Source organism: Myxocyprinus asiaticus, chromosome 16 (assembly GCF_019703515.2).
Source record: "Myxocyprinus asiaticus isolate MX2 ecotype Aquarium Trade chromosome 16, UBuf_Myxa_2, whole genome shotgun sequence".
Taxonomy (NCBI): domain Eukaryota; kingdom Metazoa; phylum Chordata; class Actinopteri; order Cypriniformes; family Catostomidae; genus Myxocyprinus; species Myxocyprinus asiaticus.
Window position 1 is genome coordinate 40,123,894 of NC_059359.1, and position 13,784 is coordinate 40,137,677.

The window sequence follows — 13,784 nt, forward strand, 5'->3', positions numbered from 1 at the left end:
ACCGTACTTCACCGTTGGGATGATGTTTTCATGCTGGTTTGTGGTGCCCTTTTTACGCCATATGTAGTGTTGCGTGTTCTTCCCAAACAATATAACCTTAGTTTCATCAATCCACAAAATATTTTCCCAGTAGCGTTGTGGAGTGTTTAGATCTTTGGAAAACTTCAGGTGCACAGCAATGCTTTTTTTTTTTGGAAGGCAATGGCTTACGAAGGAAGGTGTCCACCTGTTTAATGTTTCCTGTATAGTAGACTCATTATCAGAGATGTTAACCAGTTCCAATGATTCCTTCAAGTATTTAGCTGTCACTCTAGGGTTCTTTTTTACCTCACTGAGCATTCTGCGGTGTGCCCTTTGAGTCATCTTGGCTGGACGGCCACTTCTAGGGAGAGTAGCCACAGTACTAAATCATCTCTATTGATAGACAGGTTGTCTTACTGTGGACAGATGAATATCTAAGCTCTTCAAGATAACTTTGTAACCTTTTCCAGCTTTATGCAAAGCAACAATTCTTGACCGTTGGTGTTATGTGATCTCTTTTTTGCCAGGCATGGTCCACGTCAGCTGATGCTTCTTGTAAACAGCAAACTCAGAATGTTTGAGTGCTTTTTATAAGTCAAAGTAGCTCTAACCCACAGTAACTCCAATTCTGTTTAATTAACTGGATGGCAGGTTTGCCAACTCCTGACTAATTAGCTTTTTTAATTCCAAAGAGTTTGCATACTTTTTATTGCAACTATATGTTCAGGCCCTTTTCAGTGGAAGTCTATGGAGTGTTTCACTTATTTTTTGTCTGCCAGCCAAATAATTCTGTATTTGTTTTAAACAGATATGATTTGTAGCTATTCTAATTATCTTATTTTTCTTAAAATAAAAGGTTTACTGTAAACTGTTAAATAAAAGTACCACAATTGATTTATAGGTAAAGCTATTTCAAAATAAAAAAGCTATTTTTAAAAAGCTTGTGTTTTGTGTGAAAAACAAACCTATGCAGTGTTCATGTTTGTAATCAAAAGGGAGGTGTGTGGTACAGTATATTGTATCTGTTGTACTCTAACAGGTCTTATATGAGATTTGAGAGCTACAACAGAAGGGGAGATTTATAGAAAATAGCGACTTCAATTTCACATAGATATGTACACTATATTATAAGACTTCTGAAACCACATGATAGCCTTGTGTGAGGAAATTATGTTCCTTAGTCAATATTTACTTAAAATCTTGCCTTGCGAATCTTGCTTACTGGCTGTGGTCACCATTCACTTTTAATGTATTGAAGAGAGCACCTTGGACATTAATGATGACAATTTTCTTTTGTGGACGAACTTTTCCTTTAAGCTGCTTGCTGGTCTATATAATAACAGTGGTGTTGTGCTGAGCACAGCCTAGCGTTGCCATGGATTGGGTTGCCTGTCTTTCTCCACCTCATTCCCAGCCAAGTGGCAGGAAACAGCTGGCCTGAATCATTGAGTGCTTCTAATGAATTGAAATCTTGGGCATAAGGATGGACTGATTAGATGAAATAAGACTAATATTCCTGGGTGACTTTCCTGAGTGGTGATCGCCTTGAAAGGCATGCTCCACTCGGGATGCAGCGATAAGCATTTTGTGATTGGAGGCCGCTCTCGCTTACTCTTGCACTGTAAATGGGGAGAAACCTTATTTATAGAAGAGGAGGCTGAGAGGTAATTTAAACATGAGAGGGTTGCCTTTAATTTGTGGGGCTGGCCAGGGTCTGGACGGGTGGGAGAGGCAGACAGACGTTGTGTTAACCTCAAAAAGGAATTTCACTGCTATAGTTTTCTGGCTTATTATAGTGAAGTTCTTACATCAGATATCAGACAACAGAGTAGATTACTGCTTGCTGAATGCTGCACAGTATGCATTGTATACTGCCTACTATTTTTCAGAAAAAAAGGTACAATGGGGCTAAAGGAAAATTTATTTTTATTTATTTTTTTACTGGTCGCAAAGTTTATCAAACTTGAAAAAAAATATTTATTTTTATTAAACATTGATGCCGCAACATAATTTATGTGAAAAGATAAATAAAAATAATGTTGTTGTTTATTTAAATTCATGAAATAAATAAATAAAATAAAAAACAGTTGTGAGGGGGCATTTTACCCTGCACTTGGTGATTTGAACAAATTTTTTATAGTTTATTTATTTATAGTGACATAGTTTATATATAGCAGCAGTAGTTACAGTATGAGACAGCAAGATTTATTTATTTATTTATTTATTTATTTAAAAAAAATATTATCACCTTGAACAAAACTGAAAATTACAAAAACATTTATTTATTTTTTCGCAAAATAAATTTGATACTTTCAGGGATTTTCATTATCTACATGCATTTGCAACATTTTAAAAGTTATTCAATGTTAGATCAAATGACCTCAAAATCAACCTTTCGATATTGCACTCAACCTCTTGGATCATGAATTTGGCGACAGGAGGATGAAATTTCTTCTGCTAAAATCAGTTTGTGCCTACCAAAATTCAAAACCAGTGCCCCCAGAGGCTGAAACTGGTAGTTGAGGTGATATTTCCACAGAGTGCCCCCAAAATCAAGTTGCACTGTAATTGTAAATTATGTAATACAGTCAGCAAGAATGTACATTTAATTAGCCCTTTAACTTTTTATGATATAAATTATGATACATTCTAAGATGTTTAGCTTAAGAAACTGCTGAAAAAAATAAATAAAAAATTGGCACCAAAAATGGCACAATTCTTATATTGTTCTTCTGATTTAAAATTATATATATCAGGGTGTAAATAAGGTAGCTCCATAAAAACTTTGTTCCGAATCATGTCACCTGTACCTGAGTACAATTTTGTGTTGATATGAAAAAGCAATCACAAGTTACAACATTACAAAAATAATTTATGCTAGTTTCCAAAAACATCTTCATGTGTCTAAAAGTCTCTCCAAACAAATAAAAAATTATAATTGTACAAAATAACTACATTGTGTGTGGGCTCGTTTTAAAGAAATCTCCTCTAAGTAATGGTATGTGATATTTTATGTTCTGCTTATTTTTCGTGAAGTCATAAGTGAAAATGTGGCATACAAGTAACATCTGTTTACATGTAACATGGATATAAAATACACATACTTAGCCATTACTCGCTATATTTTCTGTCTGCGAGTAAAACAAATAGGCTGGTTGTATTCTACTCTTTGAGAGCTTTCCAACGACATATGACACTATGGTTATTTGATCAGTTTGATGTCTTAACCGATTGCAAGAATATGTGCAATGCAAAATTATCAAAACTTCTGATTTGTCTACAAATTTCAAAGCACTTTTTTTCCGTTTCATTCATAATGCTTATATGCATGGTAAAGTACTAAGCTTTCTAAGCTTTAAAACGATACCTATTTTATGCTGGTCCTAACCCAAACCTGAACCCTAAACCTTACTGGCAGTGGAGTTAAATTGTAATTTTAGAGCAAAAATGTAACCTCCGAATAATATTAACCATTGTTAGTGTGAATACCATTACTTCCTGGTTTCCATGGGACTAGAACCCATGTCTTAGAGATTGTGTGTGAACAGAGGTGCCATGGGAAAAAGGCAAACATGTTTGAATTAATGCAAACATGTCTGATAGGGAATGGTGCTTGTCAGTAATTTAGCAGTATGAGGTCGATTCCATGTACATTTGGAAGCAGCATACAGATTTCCTGTGTGATAATTTTGGTCACATTAAGCATGTTGCACTGTAGTATACAGTGTCTTCGTGCAGTGTGCTCTGATTGAAAAAAAAAAAAAGACAAACTGTATATGGCAGAACTAGTAAGAGTGCTATGCTAGTATGCTATTCTGAACATAGCCTTTTTTTTACTGTTTTACTGCCAAAGGGTTAATACTCTGGTCTTCAGTGTAGACTGATATGCATGTGTGTTTGTGTGAATGTGGTGTTGGGGGTGGACGTGTTGATGTGAATATGTCCCAGACCCCTTGTAATTTACAGCAAATGGTAAGTTTACTTTCCTTTTCACATAGTTAATGACTGATGAATGTTATAACACACATGAGTAGCAGAGATCAAAGCCATCATAAGCACAGCTTTATGCCACATTTTTATTTCTTTTCATAATGCATTGCAATACAAACACAGCAGCTGCTTTATTCTTGCATGTGTGGTAATTAAGTATGAAAAAATGCCTTTAAATATACATTTAAGACAAAAGTCATTTGTTAAGCTATAAAAAAATCCTTGGTTAATAACTGTTTCAGTATTAAACTGGAGTGCTTCACAGGGAATTCATCTGCACTTTTTTTCTTCAACTTCATTATTGTTATTAGTGGACTTAAAACTAGTTTATCCTTAATGAGATATACAGATCAACCTTTTGAAGTGGTTTATACTTTTAAAATCCTATCTAGAGAATCATTTGCCTCCTTGTATCTTGTACTTTGGTTGCACTCTAATCACATTCATTTTGAGTAACTTAACTTAATAACATACTTAAATACAGTCTCTTGATATTTTTTTTTACCGACATGTCCAAACTAATTAAGAATAATTGTTGCAAGGACTCTGACAATAAGAAGAGAGCTGATTTATTTAGTGTGTGTATGCATGGCTGCACAGCCAACTGCAAAAGACCAAAGTAAACACTACTTTTCATACTTTTCAGCTGTTTAAGCTTCTCAGCTTTGAATTATGTCAGCTTTAGAGGGTTTCTGAGGAAAAGAGCTGAGTCTGAACTCCTAACATTTCCACTGCTAAAATATGCTAAATAATAAGAGAAAATATATAGTCTCCATGTTGAGGAAGCATTTTGGCCATATACTATTTCAAGCCTAGCAGTTACAATTTTTTTCTTTTTTTACACAAGCACAGGCTTGGCTGACCGCAGTTGTTGGCACTCCACTTCTCAATCTTTATGACAACAAACCATATACCATTTGTCTTCAAATTGACCTTAACCAAAATATAAATAGATGTTCACATCGACAGAAGATCAATGTGTGTTTTTTCTTAGTTTTCTAAAATGTCAGGAAGTCTGCCCACTGTTTTTGTTTGGTGAGCTGTGGCATACGGCTGACTAAAAACAATTGAGATACAGTAAAAATCAGCGCTTTGTAACGTGTAACACTTGCAGAGTACACCTGAACAGATATTATTTAACAGATAGACATTTTTTGCATCAATTAAAATGTGATTACTTTTCCCTCTAGCACTACTAGCAGCCTGTGGGACTGGTTCTGGTCCCATGGAAAACAGGAAAAAATAGTTTTCATGTTAAAAATGGTGAGTGTGGTTTGGAGGTTGCATTTTCACTCTAAAATTACATTTTTACTCTATTGAAGGTTAGGTTTAGGGTTGGGGTCTGGGTTAGGGCATACGGTTAATAAAATATGCATTACATCACCTACAACTAAAAATACACCTTTGTGTTGGGCACACCTATGTATGCACATTCCCACCATATATAAAAAATAAATAAATTAAAACAAATTGTACTTTGGTAAGTCAAAATTATGTGATACAAAGCCAAAATTTTGAGATAAAACGTCATAATTATGAGATTAAAAGGATTTGTTGATATAAAAAATTATACATTTGAGATAAAAAGTCATAATTATGATAATATCATAATTATGAGATGCTAAGTCATATTTATGAGATAAAAAGTTTTTATGTTGAATTAAAAAGTCAAAATGATGAGATAAAAAGAATATTTTTTAGATAAAAAAGTTGACAATGTCATAATTATAAGATAAAGTCATAATTATTGTATAAAAAGTCATATTTATGAGATGCTAAGTCATAATTATGAGATAAAATGTAAAAACTGTAAGATACTAAGTCCGAATTATGACTTTACGAATTATGAGATGCAAAGTCATATTAATGAGAAACTAAATCAAAATGATGTGATGAAAAGTCAAAATTGAGCATTTGAAGCATTTACCCATGTTTCCATTGATCATGGTATAAATAATGGGGGGGGTTGTAATTGCTTGTTGTTTATTATTGAGGGGGTTACCTTCCCCCCATCCCTCCTGAATCTACGTCCCTGCTTTCTTCACAACAGTGATGTTTATACTGTCACATAAAATATATCTGAGATTGTCATCTGTGTCTGAACATTGACTAGAAATTGTTCTAACACTCTAATAAACTCTCTTAAAAAAAAAAAAAAAAGACAGACAGACAGGCAAATGAAAGTCAGAAAACCCTTTTTAAGGCAGCCGCTGCTAATTAGCTGATAAACCTGACAGATAGCATTTAACGTGCAACTCTAGCAAATGCAACTCAAGGGAGGACGTGGGAGGAAAAAGTTTGAAGCTCTGTCATGCTCATTTTAAATACTGCACAACACAATTGAAAGAGAAAGCATGTCTTTTCATTTTGGCTCATCCACCTGCTGATCGCTCTCTGTCCCAAGGCCAGACGCCACAGCTGGGGCCGCAGAACAACTGTCTGAGACTGAGATACATCATAGCAGCACTCTCTAGTTTACTAAAGTCAGATAATTCTACTCATTTGTGGATTTATTTATTTTTTTAAAGAGAAAGATCAACCTGATCTTCAACCTTATCATTGCTAAATAGATATGAAAATATGATGTGAAGATTGTGGCTGCTATATGTGATTGAACTCTTTAAATAACATATATGGTGTTTTAGTGCAAGTGAGTGAATGCTGTGAGTGTATTAGGTTATAGGAGGCCATGCTGGATTGTGAATACATGGACGAGTGCAGCTCTTTTAATCCCCGTTTACACTTCTAGGGTATTTTAGTGAGAAAGTGACTGGAAATCATAAAGTTTCAATGAGAGCTGGAGATTTTCAGCAACACAAACAACAGAGACTAATGGTGACAGGATATGGCCGTGTCCAGCAATACAAATATGTTCATGTCAGGTACTCACGTAATCTGTCTCCTGTGAGAGACTGAACTCAAGTGGCGACAAGATGGAGAAGTTAGATACTGTGAGCAATTTCTCTGTTCTGCTGCCAGAAACATGGAAGTGATAGTAATAATAATAATAAGAAGAAGAAATGATGCATGGAGAATCGAGTCAGAAATTGTTGGCATTCTGAGTGAGTTTGATTCATACATTGATAGATCATTGATCTTATCAATGAAATGATACATTAAGCTCTGCTGCAGTTCATATAAAACAATTTTCTCTTCAGAATGCTCTTTTTTTTATTTAAAAAAAAAAAAAATACATATAATTTGTGATCAGATTTTCAAAGGTTATGGCCAGTTGTGTAGTCCACCAACAACGGCCAATATTGACCAACAGCGACTAGAGACCTCAACAATATTGCATGGCCTTGAGTGCCTTATTGCTTTTATAACATGGTTAAATTATAAATAATTATGTATTAAATAAATATTGAAAATTAAATAATAAAAAATATTAAGAATGCACATTTTCATTCAAATGTAATGCAAATTCATTACGCACCATCCTTCCACGAGAAGATATATGCCATCAGACCAGCTTAAAGACGAGACAAATCGAATCAATACGGGATGCATAATTTCATCGTTAAATACGGGATGATCCCATATTTTACAGGACAGGTGGCAACCCTAATGCACACACACACACAAATCAATAAGTTAACATACTGCTGCAATAACCTCAGTGAAATTACTTAAAAAAGGGTGGAGGGTGAATAAATAAAGAATGAGAAAGAGAGACAGTGTGCGAAAATCAAGATCTTTTATTTTCATTCAAAGAATATTTGTCACAGTAAGATAAACACTCACTAAGTACTATATTAGGGACAGTATGGTCCTAATAAAGTGCCCGATGTGGTCTTCTGCTGTTGTAGCCCATCCGCCTCAAGGTTCAATGTGCTCACTACAATTGTACAGAGTGGTTATCTGAGTTACTCTAGCCTTTCTGTCAGTTCGAACCAGTCTGGCCAATCTCCATTGACCTCTCTCATCAGCAAGGCGTTTTCATCCGCAGAACTGCAGCTCACTGTATATTTTATTTTATTTTTTTTTAATTTTTTTTTGCCATTCTGAGTAAACTCTAGAGACTGTTGTGTGTGAAAATCCCAGGAGATCAGCAGTTACAGAAATACTCAAACCAGCCCATCTGGCACGAACAATCATGCCACGGTCAAAATCACTGAGATCACATTTTTCCTCATTCTGATGGTTGATGTGAACATTAACTGAATCTCCTGACCTGTATTTTCATGATTTTATGCAGTGCACTGCTGCCACATAATTGACTGATTCGATAATTGCATGAATAAATTGGTGTAAAGGTGTTGAGTGTACAAGCTTTTTATTGACATAAAGATGTTGATGTCAGGCGGAATGACCTCTCCTGGGTGAATCCTGACAAAGAGAGAGGAATTCTGGGTCTTGCAGTTTCCACGTTCAAAGAATGGGAGGCTGTGAAAATCTGCCTCCCTGAGTCTTGTCAAAACCCGACTTAACCATGTAAACTTCTGTGTAAGCAAACTCACAGAGAACTTCAAAGGGTCAACAATCCTGCAGGGATTTAGCTTGCGAGATGCTACCTGATAGATCATAATCTTCCAGTCGCATTCAGGGCCACTTTATTTGTCTGGGGGAAGCACAGGCAACCGTGAACTCTACGAGGGAGGGGATAGAGGGTTAATGCCGCCCTGATCCCCCTAGGAGAGTATTGGCTTCCAGGGGAGCCACAAGCAGCCGGGCAGCAGCCGGGGAGATCTAGTGCCTTAGCCCTGCACAACTTGAGAGAAACCAGCAGAGTAATTTGAGCTAGTGACTTAGCAGCGAGCTCTGGCCTGACCCTGAGCCCGGCTCGAGCAGATGCTATCAACTGAACACGGCCCTCTAAAACGCAAAACCGCTCTGGCTGCCCCTGGCTAAGTCTTCAGCCGACGAATCGGGAGTTAAGGCCAGCTAGCCCATTAGCATTCCAGCCAGGGCCTGCTAAACAGAATTTTAATTAGAATTGATATCGGTTGGGCTTCATTTATTGCCCTCGTTGGCTAATGGCCGCTGCCTGCAGCGTTCTCACATGCACATGCAGCTCTTCTGGGGATATCGTGTTTGTCTGTGCGGCACGAAAGAAATGTAATGTGTGACGTGAAGACAGGAATGGACGGATAAAGAAAACAGGAGGGCAGGGAGGGGAAGTGTGTATGGCTTATTTGAAAATGTTGCCCCAGTCCGTTTGGTGCTAATGGACACTAAATGTTTGCGTTAGTCGATGAGAGCATACTCATTAGCACTGGCATCTTACTAGAATTATATCCCAGTGCTAACAGAAGGAAACATGTGATGTGGGAGATCAGATGAGATCAGGGATATGAGATCAGATCAGATTATGGGACTGGATTAATTCTATAAGGGTACAGAGTCTGATTACAGTGGAAGAAACACTGATTGAGTGAGATTGGTGAAATTAATATATAAGTTAATATTTACAAACTCTTCAGAAAGTAGGATGGGGTGATTCTATTACACCATTTGTTATTATGTGCTAAAATTGTATTACATTTGAATAGATAAAAAACACACAAAATGTGCTTTTTTTTATGTATTTCTGTATTTGTTTGCCTACTTTCTATGTGTTATAGTTGCAAATAATCTATGCATTTAAGTAGTGTGACAGTAATTTTTCTAGTCTGTATGAAATTATTCTGTTTTTGCTTTATTTGACAGATTCATGCTATGTTTAAGAGCTTGTAATCATATTTTTATATAAACCTTTTTAATATCGTACTTTTTAATTAAAAGACGGAGAGAGCACGCATGAGAGAGTATATTTACAGATATTAAGTTGCCACTCTTATTAGTGCAAACAGTGACATATTAAAAAATAGCCTTCCCCTTGCCTGGCCTCATCTCCTGCATTACTGTGCCGTCCACACCCTTAATTAAACTCTCCAATAATATTTTTCATTCTTCTCTCACTGCTTTCCTTGTCATTTTGCCACTATTTAAGTCAGTCCTCCTTGATCATTCATGAAAGTGCTATTTCTACAAAGTAACACACATATATAATACATTAAATACTGCATTAGGTTAAATAATTTTAAAGTAGCCCAGCATTTACTTTATAAGAGCGCTTGATTGATGCGACCTTCCATAACAGACAAAAAAAAAATTATATAAAATACACCGAACATGGCTTAAGATCTATGTTATTTGGCAACCCAGTCTCATGAAAATTTGTACATACTGTACGAGTTGGCTATTTCATATGATTTCGTGCGAGTTCGTTCGTATGAATTTGATAAAATTGCAAAAATGATAGGAAGCTGTTGTGTGATAGAAGCAAGTAATTGTGGCGTATTAGATGGAAACTATGTCCAGCGACGTCAATGGCTGTCGTGAAAGTCATACGAATTCATACGAGTGCAGTCGTACAATATCATACGAATTAGCCAAATTTAGAAAAGTTGTATGAATCCTTATGATTTTGCTGTGAGAGTGTGTAGCAAGTACTTAATCTCTATGGCATGTTTCCCAAAAGCATCGTTATCTAAGTAGTTCATAAAATGTTCATAAATTAACGAGAGCTTTGAATCAATCTTAAGTCAGTTAAGTGCAACTTAAATGTATCTTTCTCTCATCTTTCACAGTTTAACAAAGACAATGGGACATTTAATAAATTGTATTAATATATATTTTATATATAATAAAGCCATAAACTATTTCAGAGGATAAAAATTGTTGAAAAAATTCACACTGAAATCAATAGGCAGTCTCCGCAGTCTGCACATGCGACGTGATAGGCAGTGACGTAGCAATCATTTCAAAAGTGAGGGGGACAGAACGATTAGCGCGAGACGAACATAAATATACACTAAGATATATTTTTAAGGCTTTCAATTGATTTTTTTTTTTTTTTTTTTTTTTTGAATTATTTACATGATAAAAGCCCTTTAATGTCTCCACAGCACCTGTGGGGTTTTCTCTGTCTCCAACACATCAGCCCTGTTGTCACCCCAAATCACCCATCACCCCAAATTTGTGTTTGACATCCTAATATCGTGTTTTTGTTCTTTAGGTGAATGTTGATGAATGTCTGTGAGAACAAAAATGAGCTAGTATGATTGTTAATGTGTGTTTGCACACATGGGAGACCAAATGATATGGCAGTGGATAGCTGTGTCTGTTGTGTGAGAATGTGTGTGCATTTTATTTTATCACCAGTCTCCTCATTGGTGTTATTTTGTCATGAACCATACATCATCATATGGTCTCTGTTTAAACACTATAAAAATATAATCTGAAGTAAAATTTGTTTAGTTTAGTTATCAATTGATTTTTTGCATTTATGCATTTGTACATTTGCTGTATGAAAGACACAGCGTAAACAAATTTGCCCTGTGAAAAAGTGCGGGGACAAACTTTGCTTTTATTGAAAGTGAGGGGGACATGTCTCCCGCATCCCCCGTGTATGCTACGCCCATGGTGATATGTCTAAATTTACAAGACACATAATACAGTGTAATATTATATTAGACTTCTTTGATATGCATAATTGTAATGGCAATAGAAAGACGACATGTTCTTATTAAACAGATTATTTAAGAAGACATATGTGAGTAATGTGACCACGCAGTTTAAAACTTAAATAAATATGCCTTAATAAATCATTAAAATATGGTTAACAGAGGAGATTAAAGTCTCTCTCTCTCTCTCTCTCTCTCTCTCTCTCTCTCTCTGTCTCTCTTCATCCTCCTCCTCCTCTTCTTTCTTCCTCCAGTGGATGTTTCAAATCTGCTTGCCTATAGTCTTTTTACAAGGCAGTAACAAATTGCATGATGCATAATGGCAGTAAGGCTACAAGTACACAGTGCCTTGAACTCTATTATTCTATGATCTATTAATATTTAGACAGGTATATGAGTAGTTCAATCCTGATGTTCGTCATTTTAATCCTGTTCTGTGTGCATTTGTTCAGTTTCCAGCCAAAGTAACAAAACTTTAGGCTAAGTGAGAGCCCCTTATGATTCATATAGCGTTCATTCATGGTACATGCATTTATTGCGTCACTTTCATTCATCTCTATGATTGAGCATCAATACATCTGAAACTCTGTCTTACTAAAGCTATAATTATTTCTTTAATTAGATTCTGTAATAGTTAGGTGATACATTTCGGCGCCTCGACAAGGTTAAAGACAACTTCAATGTTTGTCAGTATTTCCACTTATTTTCATTTTGAGAAGACAAACACCTGGACATATACTGGCTAAAGTGATCAGCACCTTTGGACTAGACAGCTCCCGTAACGAAGCACTTATGTTTTACTTTATAACGAGCAATCTACGTTCCGGTTTGGGAAGCAGGCGTTACTCCATCGTAAAATAACGGCGACTTTAGTTAAGATGATCGTTAAAGCTTAAGTTGCAACTTTATCGGGAAACCCAGCCCTTGTCAGTTAAAGGCCTAAGGGGCCTAGGGGATCTAATGATCTTATTAGCGGACTAACTCTCTCTTCTGCCTTGATCAGTCTAATGGGATGACATCTTCTATGACATCTTTATGGAAGAACCGACCCAGGACACACTTTTAGAGCCTCGAGACTTTGATGTGTCTTATTAAACCCACATGTACTCGATTTGTAAATACTTTTTTCTCTCCTTTCCTGAACTGAAATGTTATTTACGACCTGAGTCTAATGGTAGATTAAAGTTGTAAAGATAAACGGTGCAGAATAGAGGGAGTCCATTAGAGGCTGCTTTCACAAAGTGTCTTAATGTGCTTGCCCTCTCCAGTTGGATTCACTGAACTATGTGAGATCAGCACATGTGGTGTTAACACGCACACAGATAGAGAAAGGGGCGTTCAAACGATTTTATACAAAGCACCTCTTAAAGATGAAACAGCATTAGAGCGTTTAAGTTATTAACGCATTAAAAGGCAATATCGATCCAATCATTGTTTTTATTTTTATTTCAACCCGTAACCGCAATTAAAATGTTGGCCCATTTGACGCATACATCGAAATCATTGATAAGGGGAAGAACGTTTACTGACATTGTCACATCCAGCATTTATAATTGTCCCATTCAATGGGATGACTAAAAATACTGTCCCGAATCCATCTGCTTACCGAATAAATAAATACCCTTATATGAGCCTATCAATGTTATCAGTCTAATAACACATTTCCAGCAGTCTCGCGCTATTTTCCCTCACCTTTACCTGATCCCAATCAAACAGAGGTGGGTGAACTTCTTTGATGTTTTCAAAGGTTGTTTTACAGAAACAATAACTCTTTTTATTAGAACAAATGTTGACATTTGAAGGGAGTATGAATGGAAACCCCCTGTGGTTCCATTTTGACAACAGACAACCCCCCCCCCCGCCCCCCCACGGGATCCCACCTTAGATTAAAGCCTGAATTTCAATAATTTACCTCTAATAATGAAGCCTTTCGCTCAGGACTATGTGCACACCCACTTCAAAGGACAATTTTAACCTTATATTATCGAGAAAAGCGGCAGAATGTATCTCAGTACTGACCTGAATTCACCGAGTAAAGGTCTAGCCTAATACATGCTGTCTGTCATGACATTAAACGAGCGTGAAAATGTTTTAATATTGTTATTTGTAATGCTTATTTAATTATTACGAAAGATGATACTTTCCTTAATAACAATTTGGAGCACCGATGTCATGTTTAGAATTAAAACAATAGGCATAATGTTAGGCTAATAATAATAATAATAATAATAATAATAATGATTTATAAAAAAAATGCAAATTTAAAACAATAAATAAAAATATCTGATAAAAATATTATTATTATTATTATTATTATTATTATTA